A 20,885-nucleotide genomic window follows, 5' to 3' on the forward strand; every position below is an offset into this window, starting at 1 on the left:
GATTGACAACACCTCCGGACAATGGAAAGAGAGAAAAGAGACATTTTATCTATAGGCGCGCCTTGGTTTATCAGATGCTTCCACAGTTCCCAAAATTTATCGTGTCCATTTCGTGTTTTCTGCTTCTCATATATATCGCGGCAGCCGTGATGCCATCCTGTGTTCCTGCTGATACGGTATGTCTTGCAGACATTTCTTTCCATTATTGAAATTGATATTCATTTTGCGTAATAAAGACATTTAAGGAGTGGCATCGGTAGAATATCTAATAATGTCAGCAGTAGTATTGATAAATTCGTAATAGTACTGGTCCTAGCAATAGTTTAAGTAGGGAGAGGAAATTGCGGGAGAATTATTCAAACAGGATACCAACCAGCGCTGAACTTACACAATGCATAAGGTGTACGAACGTCGAAGGAGAATAACTGTTTTCCTGTTTTATGTTTGATTTACTGTATCGAACAATACTTACTCTTTCAAAGGTATAGCATTCATTCTTAAGTGCAAATCATAAACACATTTGTGGCTATTATTATGCAATCAAATTATACGGTTTTATATACAGATATACGCTCATTGTAAACCAATTTGCCCTTTGTGCTGCAAAACTACCACCAAGGACAGTTCAATCACGCTATGTCACACACTGTTTATTTTCCTTTAATTGAATTGATGCAAGGTAAAGGGGATACTGTAAGATAGCCCTCTCAAGCCTATCAATATGTTGAAAAGGACTTCAATATGTAATCACAGTTCGCTTTCGTTATTTAACAGAAGAGGTTTCTTTGAATGTTTCCCTCTTCTTGTCATGCTTTGTCTTAAATTCTTAAGGTTGGTATGTTGATTATTTTTTGTAGTTACTACCTCTCCTTTTATAGACAGTTTACTAGCGAAAGTCTGTATATATAGTAGACGAGTCATCTGAAATAGTCTGCATGGACCTCTCTCTGTCAATTAGAGTACAAGAGCGATGGCGTTGAAAATGCACTTAAAAATGTACGTAGATGACAAGTGTCTAAAGAAATATAACTTGCATAGGCCGTTGAAAATTATGACCTGCTATAGATTTTGCCTGAATGAGTGCTATTCCACAACGTGGAGAATTCATTCATATGAGAGAGAATTTGCATGAAGGTGAAGATGAGTGCACGTAGATGACAAGTGTCTAAAGAAAAATAACTTGCATAGGCCGTTGAAAATTATGACCTGCTATTGATTTTGTCTGAATGAGTGCTATTCCACAATGTGGAGAATTCATTCCTCTGAGAGAGAATTTGCATGAAGGTGAAGATGAGTGCACTGCTTTACATTCACAAGCAGTTAATCTAACTATCTGTCAAGTTGAATGATTATTAGATAGTAACCGACTAAAAAATGGTGACATTCATTTTTATCGAACTGTATCTCTCACACATATCAGCGCATATCAGATTCTTGGTGTTTTATATTTGTCCTAATATTGCATGTTGAATCGATGCCCTGTATTTTTTCATAATGTCCATTGTGAATCTTTATGTAACAAGCCTGCTGCAGAATGTGAACATTTATCTTCATGGACTTACTCATTATTGTGAATAATTCGTTGCTATTTTAAGGTTACAACAAAACAAAGCAAATCAGAACACAACTTAAGTGAAATGAGTTGATAATACTACTCGATACAATAAGCACCACCGGAAGGTAAGGATGAGCTATGTAACGCTAGCAGATCTTACTCTGCAGCGGATCTCTGCGAGGATTGTCTGTATGTTGAAATAAAGAAACTCCTGAAAATGCTGTGATATACAGCCCGTAGAAAGATGACAATAAGGTTATTGTTTATAAAAGATGAAACCTTACTTTCTGGACGAATTATCTTTATTGTAGGAATCAAAGATTTGTCATATATAGCAGTTACCGAAGTCATCCAGTTGAATAAGGCCCCGAGCTCTGGTTTAAATCCATGTATTCTCATTTGTTCTTGGTTTGCATGAAGATTACTGTTGATTGAAAAATCATATGAATTATGATAACCTGCTGAACCATGCTAATGACAACAGTGAGAACTAGTCTTAAACTCAAATATCTATGGATACAATAAAATGATTTAATAACGTGGTTGCAGGCTATTATTTGCAAGATAATTATGATCAATGTCAAATGTAATACCACTCCAAGTTCAAGATACTTAGATAAAACAGAGTCAAAGAAACAATCAGAAATATCTAAAGTAAAATAGGCCAATTGTGAATTTTAGCTGTTCCTATACCTCCTACGGAACAGTATTGGGCGCAACCTATCTTAGCAGTAGATGAGAGTACTGCATGCTATCATCACCTCACGATTTCATTGTATACATGTAAAGATTTCTATTTGACTTCACTGAAGTACTGAATTTTTGTTAAATCTTGTGTCCAGATCATTAAATATTTTTGAGGAGAAGAAGTTTTTATCTAATTTTGTTTGCATAGTTTGCAACTAATATCGGTGTTTCATAAAAGCATTTAAAACTTTAAATCCCATAGGTCTGTTAACTTGTTTCCAGCGTACTAATTGTTTTTTTTTTGCAGAGTAAACAACTCTGTTTGAAATCAACTTAAATATGGATGTGATTCACGTATAGATTTGAAAAACTGTCATTCATCATATCGATTAATACTTACACAACTTACTTCCTACCGTTATGAATCTTCCAGGTCCTTTAAATTACTAGCTGCTCGCTGACGCATGAGGACGCTATTAAAAACTGTTGGACAAGTTGAATTGAAGGGTTCCAGTGTCCCTTGTTCGGATATTTGACGACATGTCGAACAAGAAACAGGTAAATTCCTTAACATTTCCACGACTTTCTTCCCGTTTTTAACATTAGAATGGAGATACCATCAAAAACAATTATTTAATATACTTGGTAGTGAATAGTAACTTTACTATCATTCAGTAGAAGCGGGGCTAATAAATGACTTGTAAATCACAGTTAAAAAAAGGAGAAATTCTAGGCATTTTAGACTGCCATAGATCTATCATTTCAGTTTGTGTTTTCCATCGTACCTTCTAAATAGATAACCTGTCTTCCATTTACGTCTGAGATTTTAAAAGAAATAGATTACGAATTAAGTTGTGTGTGTGTGTGTGTGTGTGTATGTGTGTGTTTCAAAGATTTTGTGGGACCATTTTTGTTTGTACTGGATTAATGCCTCCCCCGTTTCATCCCATAAACTTGCCAGCAGTACCTCTACTATTCGCATAAATCTTGAATAGGGTGTCTTTGATGGATATATCAAGTTTTAGAATTTTTGATATTCAAAGCGACTGTCATTACAGTTTTGCATTCTGTTTGCTGCTTTTGTGAAAGCACTGACGAGTGTGTCAGACAGAGCACTGCAAGATACCCGGAACTTCCCGGGTCTTCATATCAAAAGTAATCTTAAATACCTATTACCTTCTTTCAGTGGGTTTTTACCTAGAGAGGAAGAAATGAAACGTAGACCAAATAAAAAACAAAACATCTCTTTCCATATCACAGCGTGAATGCATCTCGGTGCACATTGGGCAAGCTGGAGTGCCAGATGGGCAACTCCTGCTGGGAACTCTACTGCATCGAGCATGGCATCCAGCCTGACGGTCGGCTGGCACAGGAGCCAGCTTGTGACACCGAAGTCGACAAATCGTTCTCAACCTTCTTTAGTGAGACAGGGTCTGGGCAGTACGTCCCGAGAGCTGTCTTTGCAGACCTGGAACCCACAGTAATAGGTGCACCAGCTATATCCTCTACCGCTTGTTTTATTCTGGAAGGATTTGTACCATTGTTTTCATTTTTTTTCACATTAAAGAGCACGTCAGCTTTATACAAAGCCTATGCACTTGTCCATAATTCGTTCAGTTCATGCATAGGTCCACGACATCTATTAACCATTACATCTCTGTTACTAGCATTGCACAAACAAGCACGTAAACACAAGAATATAATCAGTACTACCGGAATAGCCATGATTTGTGCCAAAAGAAGGTTAAATATTCTTCCTGTTGCAGTCCGTGTTTTGTGCTATGATCTTCTCCCATCATAATAATAATGAAGTTTGTTACTCTTTATAACCAACATCTTTACAGGTATAATTGTTACCCTGCCACCTTGGTTACTTTAAAATACTATACAGTACACTGTTAGTATCTGACGGATACTTTCAATCCATTGTGTGCATCAGTTGTTAAACTTTGAAGTTGTACAAACGATGCAAAACACCAATTGTGGAGGCACACCTGATCTTTCATTGAAAGTCTGCAAATGATAAGCAGTTTTGCTTTGATGGATTTCGAAATCATATTACATTTCGATTTGTAATGTTTGTCCCTATTCTGCAGATGAGATTCGTGCAGGATCCTACCGCCAGCTCTTCCACCCTCAACAAATGATTAACAGCCAAGAGGACGCCGCCAATAACTACGCCGCGGCCACTACTCTAACGGCAAGGACATCATTGACAAGGTCATGGATCGCATCCAGCGCCTGGCCGAGGGGTGTGAAGGTCTTCAGGGATTCCTTGTTTTTCACAGTTTCGGCGGAGGCACAGGTTCAGGGTTCACATCGCTACTTATGGAACGTCTCTCTGTGGACTACGGCAAGAAGACGAAGCTCGAGTTCGCCATCTACCCCGCGCCTCAGGTATCCACCGCCGTAGTGGAGCCTTACAACACCATTCTAACCACGCACAGCACTCTCGAGCACTCCGACTGTGCATTCATTGTTGACAACGAAGCAATCTACGAAATTTGTCATCGTAACCTCGACGTTGAACGCCCGACATACACAAATCTTAACCGACTTATAGGCCAGGTTGTTTCTTCTATAACGGCTTCCTTACGATTTGAAGGCGCCCTTAATGTTGATCTGACAGAATTTCAAACAAACTTAGTCCCATATCCTCGAATTCACTTTCCTCTGTCTACGATCGCACCAGTCGTCTCTACAGAGAAAGCGTTCCACGAGAGGTTCTCCGTGGCCGAAATCAGTAATGCGTGCTTCGACCCTAACAATCAAATGGTCAAATGCGATCCACGTAAAGGCAAGTACATGGCGTGTTGTTTGCTGTACAGAGGCGACATCGTTCCCAAAGACATCGCGGCAGCAATCAGCAACATCAAGACGAAACGAACCATCCAGTTCGTTGACTGGTGCCCAACTGGCTTCAAGGTCGGTATCAACAATACTCCTCCCTCCGTGGTCCCCGGAGGGGATTTAGCCAAAGTCCAACGAGCGGTTTGCATGCTAAGCAACACCACTGCAATTGCAGCAGCGTGGGCCCGCGTCAACCACAAGTTCGACCTGATGTATGCCAAGCGTGCTTTCGTCCACTGGTTCGTCGGCGAGGGCATGGAGGAGGGAGAGTTTTCTGAGGCAAGGGATGACCTGGCTGCCCTGGAGAAGGACTATGAAGAAGTAGGAATGGATACAACAGACTTTGACGAAGATGATGACCTTGAGGCATATTGACAGAACACGACTGACATGAGTGTAGTTGCATTGTATGATAGGTTCAAACTATGTAGATCTAGCTGCAAGATGTCACAGAAGGAAGTGCACAATTTGACAAAATAAGAGATCCGATAGTCTGCAGAAGAATATTCTTGTAGAGGTTTTTTTTTTCAAGACTGCCCCTTTCTTTTTTATCATATGCATTAAAAGGGGGAACCAATAGGTATAAAGAAGAGAGTTAAACTAGTCAAAGATCATTAGATTTCAATCATGTTTAATTACCTACTGCTGTACATTTCTTTCTTTTTTTTTCTCTCACATGAACTTAATAATTACATTCGTAATACTGCAGTATATAAGATGAATTTGGGCAACGCTCAACTTGACTTTCAACTCGTAATAGTCTTAACATTTTAGCATAACAAGAGTATACAGTACTATATCTGAATCTAACTCTTACTTAGAACTTTGAATAAGATATTTTGATCAATGTAATAGTGGATGGTATAGGGAAATGTAAAGGCCATTGTGGCCCAGAGGGAAAGTACATGTATATGTTAGAAGGCACTTCTAAGGAGATAGTCGCGCTGTAAACACAAAGAACTAATTTGATTGCAACATGTCACCATGGGTAGAAGCAAATATACAGTGCCTGCGTTTATCAACTTTCCCCTGTTTAAACGGCTTTCGAAAGCCCTTTCCCAAACCCTTTCCAAAGCCCTTTCCAAAGCCCTTTCCAAAGCCCTGTACTATTGATGTGCCGCTCGTTTTCTAAGAAGGGACGGCGAAAAGCAATTACCATCATAAAGACATAGCTTCCTTTGAGAGTGACGAGTCATGATGCAATGCCACATGAATCAATAATTATTGTCTTCCTATCTGTGAGGCAGCTCCAGTTTTAGCACATACTTCAAATATTTCTGAGTGGCGGCATGAGACTTTGGATGCGTTTATCAACTTTCCCCTGTTTAAACGGCTTTCAAAAGCCGTTTCCAAAGCCCTTTAGAAACGGCTTCCAAAATAGTTGCGTTTATCAACTCTTCGCGAACACGATAACTGGCCTGTCACTGCATAGCTGCATTGCGCAATTCGACCCGGGGAAAAGAGGTCATATAAGGCGTGCATTGTTCGTAACTGCAGTACAATACTACAAAGCCGTTTCAAAACAGCTTTGCGTTTATCAACTTAAAAGGCTTTTACAAACAGGTTTCTGAAAACCTGTTTAGGAAACCTGTTTGGAAAGCCACAAATTTGCGGCTTTCTAAAACGCTTTCCGAAAGGGCTTTCAAAACAGCTTTGCGTTTATCAACTCGTAGAAATTCCTTGAAAGCTGTTTGGAAAACCTGTTTCTGCCGAGAAAAGGAGAGTTGATAAACGCACCCTTTCGGAAAAGCTTTCCGAAAGGGCTTTCAAAACAGTTTTGCGTTTATCAACTCGTAAAAATTCCTTGAAAGCTGTCTGGAAAACCTGTTTCTGCCGAGAAAAGGAGTTGATAAACGCACCCTGAGACAGAGAAAGTACGACATTACGGCTACAGATCGTCATTTCGGAGGTTCATTACTTTGAAGGTTTGTAATTCCGAACATGAAACAAGGTTTGTAATTCCCTCTGGTTCGTTAATCCGAAAGTGCACACCCTTTTACATTTTCGGATTAATGAACCATAATTCATTTTCCTATAAACATATTTTCGAATAATGAACCTTATTTCATTTTCGGAATAGTGAACCACAGAAATGACGAAACTTCGGAATAACGGACCTTGTTTCATTTTCCGATTAAAGAACCTTCGGAATAGCGAATATCACTCGAACATGCATGTTTTTTTACTTAAGTGACATAAAATAGATGTGTGATTTGTGTCATATAATGAATATGCTGTACGGACATTAAAAAAAAATATTTTGAACACATAGTGATAGCATACGTACATACAGACGTTAAATGATAGATATAGTCAGAGATTATACTGTGCAACGTATGTTGTTCTAGCGCAGATAGATAATACTTCATAAGCAATTTTCGCTTTTCTCTCTGTGTCAGTTATTGATCAGAATATCATAAGGTTACATAATGAGTGTTTGTTGTGTAGAGTACTGACAGTTGGTCATAGAAATATTGAATTGAATTAAATAGAAGTCCGGCATTTCTTTGTGCTTGTGATAAATCAATTACATTTTATGAAACAAATCTGTCAAAACTATATAGCGTTGATGAGGCATTAATACACTCATCAGGTTAAGTAAGCCATATTCTATAAATGCTGGTATAAGTCATACGTCATAAGTCATAGGTCATACTGTTCGTCTACGTTTTATCATATCATTATGTCTATTTGTTTGTTTGAACATTTAACAAGTTTCTTCATGCCTACAAGGTTATGTCGGAGCAGCTATCCTGTCATGCATATCGAATGCCATTATCAATGGAATCTATAGTTCAATTTAATTGAATACCAATTCTTGTATGAGCTAATCTCAGAACAAATGCTGAATCACGAATAATTTGTACTGTTTGGATGATAGCTAGGACCGGATGCGTCATGTACAGGCCTAAAAATGAAACTACTTTATTATGCCCTTATTTGGGATATCAAAGCAATAGTACCGTAAACCTTCGATTATGAAAATAAAGAGAATGATGAATCTAAATTGACTGAATCTGAAAATTGATGAACCCGTCGACAGATATAAGAGCACAGTATCTATCTTGAAGTGCCTTGGGGGTCAGCATTGGGCTATATTTAGGGAAATCAGGGTGAAACTTCAGATGTTGATGTTGTGAAGTGTTACAATAAGCCCATTGCACAAATTGTAAATGAAAACGAATATGGGAATGAATATATACATGGAACAAACATAGGCGTGCAACATATATAAAAATGAAAATAATATATACTTACCCAAATGTGTAAAACATACACGAGGAAACCATTCCGAAAGAATGTAAAGATACTAATTAAGAAAGCATGCAATCAACAATTTAACTTCAGAGATTAAATATGATGAGAACAGCCATGGCACTTGATTTTGTTTCAATGGCGATACCGCCAGATACAGCCCGTCTTGCTTTCAGGGTTACGGGCTGTGCGCGCTTTTGAATACATTGGAATTACGTCCCTTGTAGAAGTGTCAAGTAGGGCAAAGTATTCTAATATTGGGCCTATGCAGCATGTATACGCTGTCATAAGAAAGATGTTCACTTGTCATGGCTAATTCATGGAGATACATTGTTATTTCATACAATTTCGTGACAGGAGTATAGTCCTTAGAAAGTAGTTATAAGGCGCTTTGTTGGTTATGGTATTATGATGCGATCAGACCGTCGGATAACGTTTCTCGCTAAATGTATTACCCCAAGTAACATTGCGTTAACTCGCTAAATGTATTACCCCAAGTAACATTGCGTCTTGCTTTCAGGGTTACGGGCTGTGCGCGCTTTTGAATCCATTGGAAATACGGCCCTTGTAGAAGTGTCAAGTAGGGCAAAGTATTCTAATATTGGGCCTATGCAGCATGTGTACGCTGTCATAAGAAAGATGTTCACTTGTCATGGCTAATTCATGGAGATACATTGTTAATTCATACAATTTCGTGACAGGAGTAGTCCGTAGAAAGTAGTTATAAGGCGCTTTGTTGGTTATGGTATTATGATGTGATCAGACCATCGGATAACGTTTCTCGCTATTACCCCAAGTAACATTGCGTGCTCACCTTCCAGTACATGCATTAGTTAATAACAGAGTTCAGGACCAAAGGGCTGAGAGTGTCTGAACGAGACTCGCATTAACTAATATATGTACATGTACTTGCAGGGGTTGAGCCGCATATTGGACAGTTCAAATCATTCTTGGTAAGATTCCTTGTGGTGTTCACACGTCATGGTCTGCCATTGTGAGATCATCTACGCATTTCCATTTGCTGAAACAATTGCTATATGAATACCGGGACTCCGACTCCCGTCTAACTCCGACTCCAATTCCCGTCTGGGCCCTGTCTTATAAAACTTGTGATAAAAATCAATCAATCACAAATCTCTTGAAAGCTGCAATCAATCGCAACCTGTGATAGATTGATTGCAGTTCTCCGTCTTAATGTCGATCATAACTTTTTTTATAAGATGGATTTGCATTCAATCGTAAACTTGCGATTGATTTGAATCAATCACAAGTCTTTATAAGACGGGGCCCTGGACTCAGACCTATTACCGGATACTTGGCCTTGCTTCAAGAACATAGGAAGCCACATATCCATAGTGTCGGCGACGGTCTTACACTCGTTGAGAAATGCATGTTGATAAGTGTGGTATGGTTGTCTGAGGTACAATGAATGTCCTCGCTAAATATGTAAGAAGGGTAATCGTGTTCGGGTGTCAGCATTTTAATTCAAGAATTCTAGGAGATCAAGGAATATAAGTTCTGAATAGATAAGGAGTATTTCTTTAACCACTGTTGGTAAATTGCAGGTCGAAGGTCGAATATGTGCCAGTACGATTCTTATGTCCATAATGATACGTACATCGAAAGGACAGTAGGGTTCGTAAACTGTTGAGGCACGAATTACAACTCCACCACAACATCAGCCTTTTCTGTTAGTTTAAGTAGATAATGATTTGAAATGGAAACAACACTGTATGATGGAATATTGTTGTGTAGCCATTCGTTCAAACACAGTCATAATGTCTGAATTCAAGTTCTGCAGGATGAATGTGAACCCGCCAAATTTGTTTGACAGTGAACGCACATTAGTCACGGATAAAGATGTCCGAAATGATGGTTCTTGAAAGTGAAGTCAGATACAATATCGAGTTGAAATCGTCACCTGTAGTTGACGGACATGCAGCTTTTCCCACCCTTTCTGCTCCATTTTCTCCATCTCTTTATCTGTCTGGCTTTGCCTGTATCAATCCTGGTATTAGTAGAGACTATGCTGCTGCCGGGTCAAACATAGCGAGCAGTGGCTGCTCGTTGCGTTGCACGGACTCCAGAGTGGAACAGTCCATGTAAGCATTGAAAAGAGTCTTCCGATGGCTGGCAGTGAGAAACGTCGCGAACGATTTTGCCGCCTGCGTTATTTCGAGGCACTACCTTGAGTACCAAGCTAGTCTCCGATAAAGGCTTAAGAAGCGCTTGTAATTCCGGTTCGGCTTTCTGTGCTTCTGCTATGTGTTAGCCTTTTAAGAAGGCCTCGTGGCTGAAGATTGAGACTAACTCGCCACACCGAGAACTGCGAGAAACGGGTGAACGAGAGACCGAGTGGCGAAGCCACGAGGCCTTTTGAAACCTGGGTTTTTCTCCCTACCGCCTCCCGACGAAGGCGAATATGAATATTCATATATTCATGAGTCAGATCACAGTTGGTATGCTAATAAGAACGTGTCAACCTGCGCTGGCAATGCAGGCAGCTACGGATGAGCGAGCCGCCGACATGCATACTTATGCGTATTCATTAGATGCAACGGCGTGGTGAGCAATGCGGTTGCTGATTGGCCGCTACCCTATAGGGTAGCAGAATCGGCGAGAACAAGGCTCAAGATAAGAAATTCATGTCAGGTTTCAAAAGGCCTCGCGGCTGCGCCAGTCGGTCTCGCGTTCACCCGTTCTCTCGCAGTTAGTCTCTTTCACAGCCACGAGGCCTTGCCAAAAGTCTAGCTGTGTGTGTGAAGTCGATTCGAGTGTCGGTGTGCAAAGCGCTACATCGGGGGAGAGAGAGGGTCTGCCACAACGTTATCGCAACCCTTCACGTGTCGTACGTCGGTTGATAATTAAGATATGAAGTCGCGCTCCATTATCTCGCGTGGGCTGTAATGGATTGGCATCGCGTTAAATGCTTAAATTAACGTCTTATGGTCAGAATAAACGCAAAATGATCTACCCTCCTAGCATGTACCTGAAGTGTCTGATCTTAAGGACGCACGCCCGAATGCGCTACACCTGGTCTCGGCAGGCTGCAGCTTATGCGGGAAAAAAAAAAGGAATAGGCTGCTATGCGTCGCCTTTTAGTTGCTGGATGAACCATTAATAAGCTCAAAGGATATTCGGCATTAGGATAAGTCAGCAGCGTAGCTGTGGGTAAGCTCTCTTTGACTTCGGAAAACGGGGCGTCGTATTCATGTGACCAAATCAACGGTTTCCGTGATCGTAAGGCGTGACTACGGTGGAAATCTGTAAGCGATAGGAGGATTTGGGGATGAACCTTCCGTAAAAGTTCATTAACCCCAAGAATCCTCGCAGTTGCTTCAGTGACGTCGGGACGCTGCAGTTGTGTATATACGGCATCCACTTTGTCAGCAAGTGGGCTAACGATAACGTGATGGCGGAGAAAGTCTAACTCTTCTTGAACGAAAACGCACTTTTCTGAGTTAATGATAACACCAAACTGTCGGAGGCGATCAAACTGTTGACGTAGGTGACGCTCGTGTTCATCCTGTGCCCTTGATCGTGCATTACTAGCACATCATCAATGTACGCATAAACGCGCCCGGAAATCCTCGAATGACTCGGTCGATAAAGCGTGCGTTGGAACGATAGCGCCGCGTTTCTTAAACCGAACGGCATTCTGACAATTCATACAGTCCGAATGACGCGAATATACCGTCTTGCATAAAATGTCATCGTCTGCGACCTGTATCTGGTGAAACGCTCTGCAATGAGGTCGATCTTTGAGAATATGCGAATACAGTGCAAATTTGCCACGAAATCCTGTAGGCCTACGAGGAACCGGGTAGCGATCTGGCACAGTAGCTTTGTTCAGCGCCCTACAATCGCCGCAAGGGCGCCAATCACCGTCACTGTTTTTGGGCGCCATATGTAATGGCGAGGCCCACCAGCTGTTTGACAGTCAACTAGATGCCCAAGTGGAGCATATGCTGAAATTCATTGCGTGCTATTTCGATTTTATATCCGGAAAGTTTGGCCTGTCTTTTACATCGACCTCTCTTTTCCAATGTAACACAATTATCTTGAACAATTAGTTTCATCCCTGCCGGAAGGAACACACTGTCGACACAGAGTGAATTCACAATGTGGACACACTGTATCCACATGGTCGAACCACAGAGAGAACTCTCAGACAAATTGGAACTTTTCACAATGTGTTCATAGTGCGTTTGCAAGGACAAAGTACGCAGTGTGTACACATTGTGCACACACTGTGACCCTCATACTCTCAGTGAAATTTAACTGTACACTGTGGGATGTTTACATGCACCTCACATCATGGACAATCACTCACTCTGTGGAGACCCTATGTCAGTTTTCAGAATTCCTCACACTGTGTCAATATTTCCGGAATTCTCACTCTGTGAACTCTCTCCCACACTGTGAGCATACTGATTCAAGTTGCCACATCTCTTACACTGTGGACACTCTGTGGCGATTTTCCATACAGTCATCACACTGTCGTGAGCACTCTGTGGCGATTTTACATCCAGTCTCCACACCGTGTACACTCTAACAATTCACAAATACAGATTTCACGGAAATGACAAGCTTTCTTCGTTATGACCTGACCCCTTGTGTATATATGTATGTATATATATATATATATATATATATATATATATGTATATAATATTGTACGTTTTTGTTTTCCTTGAACTTGTGTACAGACAATAAAAATTGTTATTGGAAAATATTGAATTTCGTTTCAATTGAATTGAAATGACACCGGTTGCCCGTGCGTTTCGATGTGATGCACCACGTTTTGCTTCACACCTTGTGAGATGTTCGGGCAATAGTAATATTAGCGTACTCTTCGTGCAACATCTTTATGAACTGGTCGTCTCCACCCGATTTGTCATACACCGGAGTGACTGCTTCCAAACATCACGAGAAATTCGAAACGGCGAAGGAAGTCAGCGTCGGATATAGGCGTAGCTACGGCAGCTATGACGAATTCCACGAACTGTCATGTAAGCCTAAGTCTATTACGTGCACATGTCATGAACACAAATACCTTAGCTACAAATTATTTACACACTGCTTGCAAAATTTAATTTTTGGATAATTGTGACGGTATGACAAACACATAATTTGTGTAAACGACTGTTGTCCGCATTTTGAGATACATGAGCCATTCGCTGCTTGTAATGTCAGTGAGAGGGTTCTGCCCTCTGTTGTTTGGTGATGGGAGGGGATACGGAAATGGCCGAGCCCGTGTCTACAAGAAACTTCTTTCGCTAATTCGCATCCGTTATGTAAAATAGGCGAGTATCTGGTTGACCAGTAGGGTTCGTCTCCCATACCTCTGGTCTTTTCCCATGCAGGGTGTTCGGGTGCAAGGGGAGATGGTGCTTTAAGCCCAGCTCACACCTTTGCGGTTTTAGCTGCGTCAGTCGAACGCAGCCTTAAAGCAGCCTAACGCAGCACTCCGCGGCAAAATATTTTGTAGCAGTCACACTGTTGCGTTGTAGCTCGTATATTTTGTGCAAAATGGTTGCCTTCGGTTGCCTTAATTTGCTTTTCACCTCGCTCCAGCTCGCTTTTGCTCGTAACAGTACGATTCAGTACGAAGATTGCTCGCCCCGTTGCGCGTGTACCTCGTTCGCCACTCGTTCGTTGCTCGCTGGCATCTCGCACTAGCTCGTAGCAGCTCGCATGAACTCGTTTCTCCTCGTTTCACTGCTCATCCACTCGACTGTTGCTCGTGCCTGCTCGATCCGCTGCGTATCAGTTCGCCCTGCTGCTATAAGCTCGTAGAGAGCTTCACTGGTATATAATTTTTGACATTTTACAGTTACGGGGGGCACAAGTACTTTTTGGTTCAAATTCTTCAAAAAGCACTAAATTTGGTACACGTGTTGCCAAAACCATACTATTTCAATTTTGATGGCCGCCAAGAAGGGCGCCCTGAGGCCATATTGGCCAAATCCAATATGGCCGCCATCTGAAATTCAAAAGTCACTTCCATTGTTTAAAAAGGTAAACATTTCACAATAATTTTCAAAATCTGTATTATAGGTTTTCTGGGTCAATGAAATCAATTCTGAATGTTGTTTTCATGGTCTGAAGTCAGCTTTTCCTTATACAGGGTCACCCTTAATGTCGCTTTGGGTCAGGACATTATTTTCACTACAGGTTATTTCAAAATGGCTTGCCTACGGTCACTATAACAGGAAAAACAACCTTGCTCATTACCTGCAGATGTTGAGGACTGAACAGAGCATATTACTGTGTTTAAAAAATTACTTTTCAGCAATACACATTGTGTGGTAATACAATTCTGAGAAGAAAAAAAAAAAGATTTTCCACAAAACCTACAATAACAGCGGGAAACTCAGTTTGAGGTGTTTTCAAAAACTGATATGTTTGAATCTGATGTTGCTGAAAGCACACAATCATTCCAATGGATTTTGATCTTGCGTTCAGTTGCGGATGTTTGAAAAAATTTCAAACTAGCGAGCTAGAACGCAAAGCCTCTGCGTTAGTCTGCGCATTGACCTCGTATTAGCTCGTTTCATTGCGTAGTGCTGCGTTGGGCTGCGTTAGACTGCGTTCGGACAATGGTCCTGAACAATGGCCAGGATTTGAATGCTTCATTATTCATTCATGAGAAATTCCACTATCACAGCTAGTCTTTATTCAGCCTCTGGCAGTATGTTGATCTGTAAAGTCAAACGCCTGTCGATACTGTCGTTGAGTCGCGTCAGTACTCTCCCTACTTCTGAAAAACAAAATTACAACGAATACAGTAAAGAAAATCAATTAGAGTATATATACACTAGTGTATATGGAGCCTTAAATGAATCTACTCTGAAACAAATCGCCCCAATGATATAATGCTGCTGAACTCTTTACCAAAAATGATCTTTTTTTATCGAAAAAGTGAAAAATTTGTAAGACTATCTAATTAGTAGACAGTTGTATTAAAATGAGGAACTTTAGATCATTTATGCTTATTCATATCCCAAATTTAGTGATATGTGAAGCAAAATTTGAAAATGATTGCCAGCTGGAATGAAATGTGGTGTTTGCAAGCACTTTACCGTGCATGAATTCAGACTAGCAGTGCCCAGGGCAATCCACATGAATTATTGATTAAGCATTCATATGACAGGGAGCGCCAGACTGACGCCTAGTCAACAGGTGGTTCAGGCATGTCCATTGTTCAGGGCCATTGTCAGCACACACTCACATACACATAATTGGTTCCTGTGCGAAGTTCAATTTTTGTACAGAGGGTTAAAATTTGACCAAAATCTGAAACCTTACTTCAAAATCAATCTTAGATTTAATGAAACTGATTTATGCTTTCACGTGCAAATCACCTACAACCAAATTGTACACTATCCAGCTATTACTCATATCAATGACAGTTTTATCAAGTGAATAGTTTTTGAAATATTTATGATCAAAAGTGGAAAATGTTTTTTGAAACACCTAGTACATATTGCCTCTAGCGTGCACTCAGCGCTGCTAGTAGTCCTAGCTGAGCTACCTAAATTCTCATGCGCCATGCCACACTCGTACCACAAACACTCTACCTAGTGATCTGGTGATCTAAATAATTCTAAAGTTATCAGAAAATGTCAGAAATTCAATACGTTACCTACCTTGATAAGGTTACTGATACTTCTGGCAAGCCGTCCAGAAATCACGTCGGAGTCGTCAATTTGGTGTTGAGGCCGCCGTATGTGTGTATAATATTCATGCGCCGAAACGTGCCGACAAATAACGTGTCAACCACAACTTCCTTGCACGGACTCCTCCCATTTTGGTAGCTCTAAAAAGAACAATCCGAGAACGGTGGTACTACTGCATTACCTTTGAGCTCACTTTCATTGCCACCCAATCTGGTAATCAAATCGGGTAGTCCTTATAGAATGTGATGAACACTGGCACGCATTTGCCAATGAGTGTCTTTCCACTAATTCCTTCAAATTCAACACATAGATGATGAGGGCAGATGTTGTTTCGGCGGCCAGGTATGGGCGCACTGTCGGCCTACATTATACTGGTAATGGGACGCAAACTTTACAATTGAATAAACTTTACTGCATCAATTACATTTACTTTACTGCACGAATTACATTTACTTTACTGCTCCAATTACATTTACCTTACTCAAATCTATGGGCTCTGTTTTATAGGCCTACCTCAAGACCTATGGTCTTCGGCAATTGAGAAGAAATATCAAATTATCCTGGTATATATGAACGTCGCACGAATTACATCTATGATGAGAAAAAAACACGTGACCTGTACAAACGGCATATGTCGGAATATCGCGAGACAAAACAGAACAGTTAAACCTTGTTCAAATGAGTGACGAATGAGAACGATGTGCGTGTTTGCGAATAAGCGTGTTCACATTTGCAGTTAACTCGATAACATGGAGCCCTAAGGTGGGCTAAAGTCGGACGCTGTTAGAAATGGTCACCTACTCGCTTCGCGTTCTGCATTATGATGTTCACTCACGACAAAGTGAAGTGCCGGCGAAGTCGTAGAAGACGTTGAAGGAGAGGTTAATGCCTGGGCGCCGTTGGAGACGTCCCGACCAACCATGGCCTGCAGGATACAGGCGCTGAGGCCGGTGGCGTAGCAGCGCTGACCGATGTCAGGGTTGAGGTCAGCAGCGCATTAGTACTGGCCAACGTCAGGGTTGGAGTCAGCGGCGTAGCAGCACCGGGAGGCTGCTCATATAGGACTGGCTGTCCAGAGCGACGTCACCATGTCGGACACAATAATACTGTGATGCTTCCAAGTGTGAAAGAGTGGTGAGCGGTCCCATTTGTGAACTTCAGATGTACTGCAGTTTTTTTTTTGTTTTTTTTTTGGAATCGGCGCCTTTCAAGCTCGTTCGTCTCACAAAATGTATCAGTCCGACTTTGTAGTCGATTTCCGTGTAAGACCACACTGCAGCAATTCGGTGACAACAGCTCCGAGCTGAGAAAACAGGCGTTTTCGCTGGTGTATACACACGAGCGTCCGTGGAGATGTCAAATATTCGGCCGCCGTGACAGTGTCTATGCTTAACGCTTTCGAAGGGCTAGAGTATATCTCAAAGCAAGCGAGTTTACATCGGTCGCGTGTATTTGAATGTGCTTAAAACATGCATTAGATTATAAGTGATGAATATTCAGATTGAGTGATAATCTATTACTCTTAAACCACATAGATAATTTCGGTAATTCAGTGTTAAGAGTTCTTAGGAGCGAATGAAAATCAGAATTGGAACAAAATACATTGGTGTCATCAGCAAACATAATATATTGCAGTGACTTAGATGAGTTTGAAATATCATTTACATACACTAGAAATAATAACGGTCCCAATATGGATCCTTGTGGGACTCCACATTGTATAGGTAATACTTCAGAGTTAACAGATTCATAGTACACATATTGCTTTCTATTTAACAAGTAGTCTTTAAACCATTCAAGTGGAATGCCACGAACACCATAAGACTGCAATTTACGTATGAGGATAGTGTGGTCAAGAGTGTCGAATGCCTTGCTTAGGTCCATGAAAACACCGATGACATGTTTTTGTTCAGCTAAGGCAGTCGACACTCTATCGTATAATTGGGCTAGTGCCATATCTGTTGAATGAAATTTCCTGAAACCATACTGGTCTTGGTTAAATATATCATATTGTGTCAAAAAATCATACAATCTGTTATATACAAGCCTTTCTATTACCTTAGATATACTAGGAAGAATAGAAATAGGACGATAATTTGATGCAAAAGAAGAGTCATCTTTTTTATATATTGGAATAACTTTAGCAATTTTACATGCATTCGGAAATATACCAGTTGAGAGTGACAAATTACAAATGTACACTAAGGGTGTCAGTATACTACCAATAATCTGTTTTAAAAAATACGTACTCATTTCATCATGACCAGTTGCATAACTTGATTTTAGTGAGTGAACAATGTCAAGAATCTCACCATAATCTGTTGGTTTAAAAAATAGTGAATTATCATTTGACGCACCTAAATACTGCGAAAAATCAGTTTGTGTGGGATCTATTTTTGAAGCTTGACTTGGACCTATAGCAACAAAATACTCATTGAAACAACATGCTACATCCCTAGGGTTACAGAGTGTTTGACCGTCACGCATAATTTGAAATGTTGACATATTCTTTTGCTTACCAATAACATTATTGAAAACTTTCCAAGTGGCTGACATATTTCCAGTAGCATTTTGAAAGGCTTCTGTATAAAACATCCTACGGGAAAGCCTTATAATTTGTGTCAATTTATTTCTATATAATTTATATCGATTAACATTATCATTATTAGGATACCGTAAACTGCATTTATATAACATATTTCTTTTCTTTATTGATCGGAAAATTCCTTTTGTTATCCATGGATTTTTAATTTTTCTATTACTTTTCCTTTCAATTGCGGGGATATGTTTGTTAAAATAAGAAAGAAATATATTCCAAAACGTATCATAAGCAATATTTGGGTCTGCGCAAAGCAATACATCATCCCATGTCTCCGAGATTAAATCGTCGTTGAGTAATGATATATTTTCTGATGTGAATTTGCGCTTCTTCTTACTTTCTGTTTGCTTGACATGGGAATGTTGTATCTCGTCACAAATAAAAAATATAGGTAAATGATCAGATATATCACTATACAAAAGACCAGATTTCGAATGATCTGTGTCAATATTAGTAACAATATTATCAATCAATGTTGATGAGTTAACCGTCATTATCGAGCGCTTATCTATAGTGACATTACAGAAATTTGCTTGCAAAATATTGCAAAACTTATTCTTAGCATTACTTCCTTGATTCAAAAGATCAATATTGAAATCACCCATCAAGTAAACATCTTTGTTTTCTTGATTGATCAGCTCTAATAAAACATCCAAATTTTCCAAAAATAAATTACTGTCTGTATGAGGGGGCCTGTATACAACACAAAGTATTATATTTCTTCTATTACATATATTGATTTCAACACACATACAATCAAATTCATTTCCGTTATATATCTAATCAGGTCTTACTTTAAACGATAACGAGTGTGATAAGAACAAAGCAACTCCGCCCCCTCGTCCGCATTTTCTATCAGACCGGACAACAGAATATCCATCAATGTTATATAAAGGGGGAGATTTGTCGTTAAGCCATGTTTCTGTGACACCAATAACTGAAAATTTCATATTTATCGCAGACAACAATAATTGCATATTTTCAAAATTTCTTTGAAGACTGCGAGCATTAACGTGTAATATACTGAGAGAATGTTCATTACTAGAAAATTCTGAATTAAACTCGTCAGGTAAATAATACCGACATTGGACATTTTTATGTGTACATAGATTTAATTCATCCATATTTTATATAGGAACAACATATTGACCATAACATGATCATAAATACTTGCTTACAAATTACTGAAAGCAGACAAGAAGGGAAGGAAGGAATAGGGCAAGTCATACAGAATGTGCGTGTGAAGGTATGTGTGCTGATAGATGAGTGCGAGGTGCGACATGGTATATCATCATGGCACCTCATTAGATTACGAACTACAAAATTAGCGATTGTTTTGCACATCTCAACTGAATTACAAAGTATTTACAATGAAACATAAGGACGCTCCACAGCGATCAAAAGTACATACTAAAAAAAAAAAGCTCAATTTCGAATCGAGCTCTGTTTGTCGAGAAGACTATAACAAACAAAGTCATTATTATTATGGTGTAACAAACTTGTCATTATAGCTGACAACTCGCAGCAGCAATGACAGCAAAATATCAATTACTTAATATCGTTTAACATTTATCCAATCTCAACAACATTCATTTGATTTTTTAATTATTCATATCGTTTATATTCATCCAATCTCACCAATGATCTTTTAATTGTATAAAAACATTCAGAATATATTTATTTTTATGTAGGTATATGAAATTCATATCAAATACGGAAAGAGAAGAAAAAACAACAAGCGAGGCATGTTGAGGTCTGGTGTGACATGGAATAAATAGCCCAGCAGTGGAGTTACACTGATATGGATACATGTACAAAAAAGAAAAGGAATTCAAGAGAAGCCAAGCTGGCGTGTATTAAGAGCACGTCCGTCCAATGAGTACACAAATTACAATTACGGTATTATTCCGCCCACCTGACAAAGAGAACGGGAAATGCTTGTAGGACAATAACAGGGCAGATACCAAAGTGGCGAAGTTCCAGAGTTCATGAACCTTGTACTATCGGTCCTTTAAATGCTCATAAGAAATGAGAAAAAAAAAACGAAAACAAAAGCAAAACTGAATTTCATTATGATACAGATTAACTAGGTGACAAACACTTCTTCCATGAAAAAGACAAATTTTATGTATTTTTATAACAAGAAGCACAACAATGAAATGCAACATTTAAATATTATAGTGGATGGTGTATTATTGGAACAAAAACAGAGTATTAAATTCCTCGGAATATATATAAATGAAAATATGAAATGGAA

At 39.7% G+C, this 20,885-nt stretch overlaps 1 pseudogene; it reads left to right on the plus strand.

Moving 5' to 3' along the window:
* Window positions 1-2,782: 2,782 nt before the first annotated feature.
* LOC139738808 (tubulin alpha chain-like) lies at window positions 2,783-5,467 on the plus strand (annotated as a pseudogene).
* The last annotated feature ends 15,418 nt before the right edge of the window (window positions 5,468-20,885 follow it).

This window comes from Diadema antillarum, unplaced genomic scaffold (assembly GCF_040938485.1).
Source record: "Diadema antillarum isolate AM-2024a unplaced genomic scaffold, OU_Dant_1.0 seq00000768_RagTag, whole genome shotgun sequence".
Lineage (NCBI taxonomy): Eukaryota > Metazoa > Echinodermata > Echinoidea > Diadematoida > Diadematidae > Diadema > Diadema antillarum.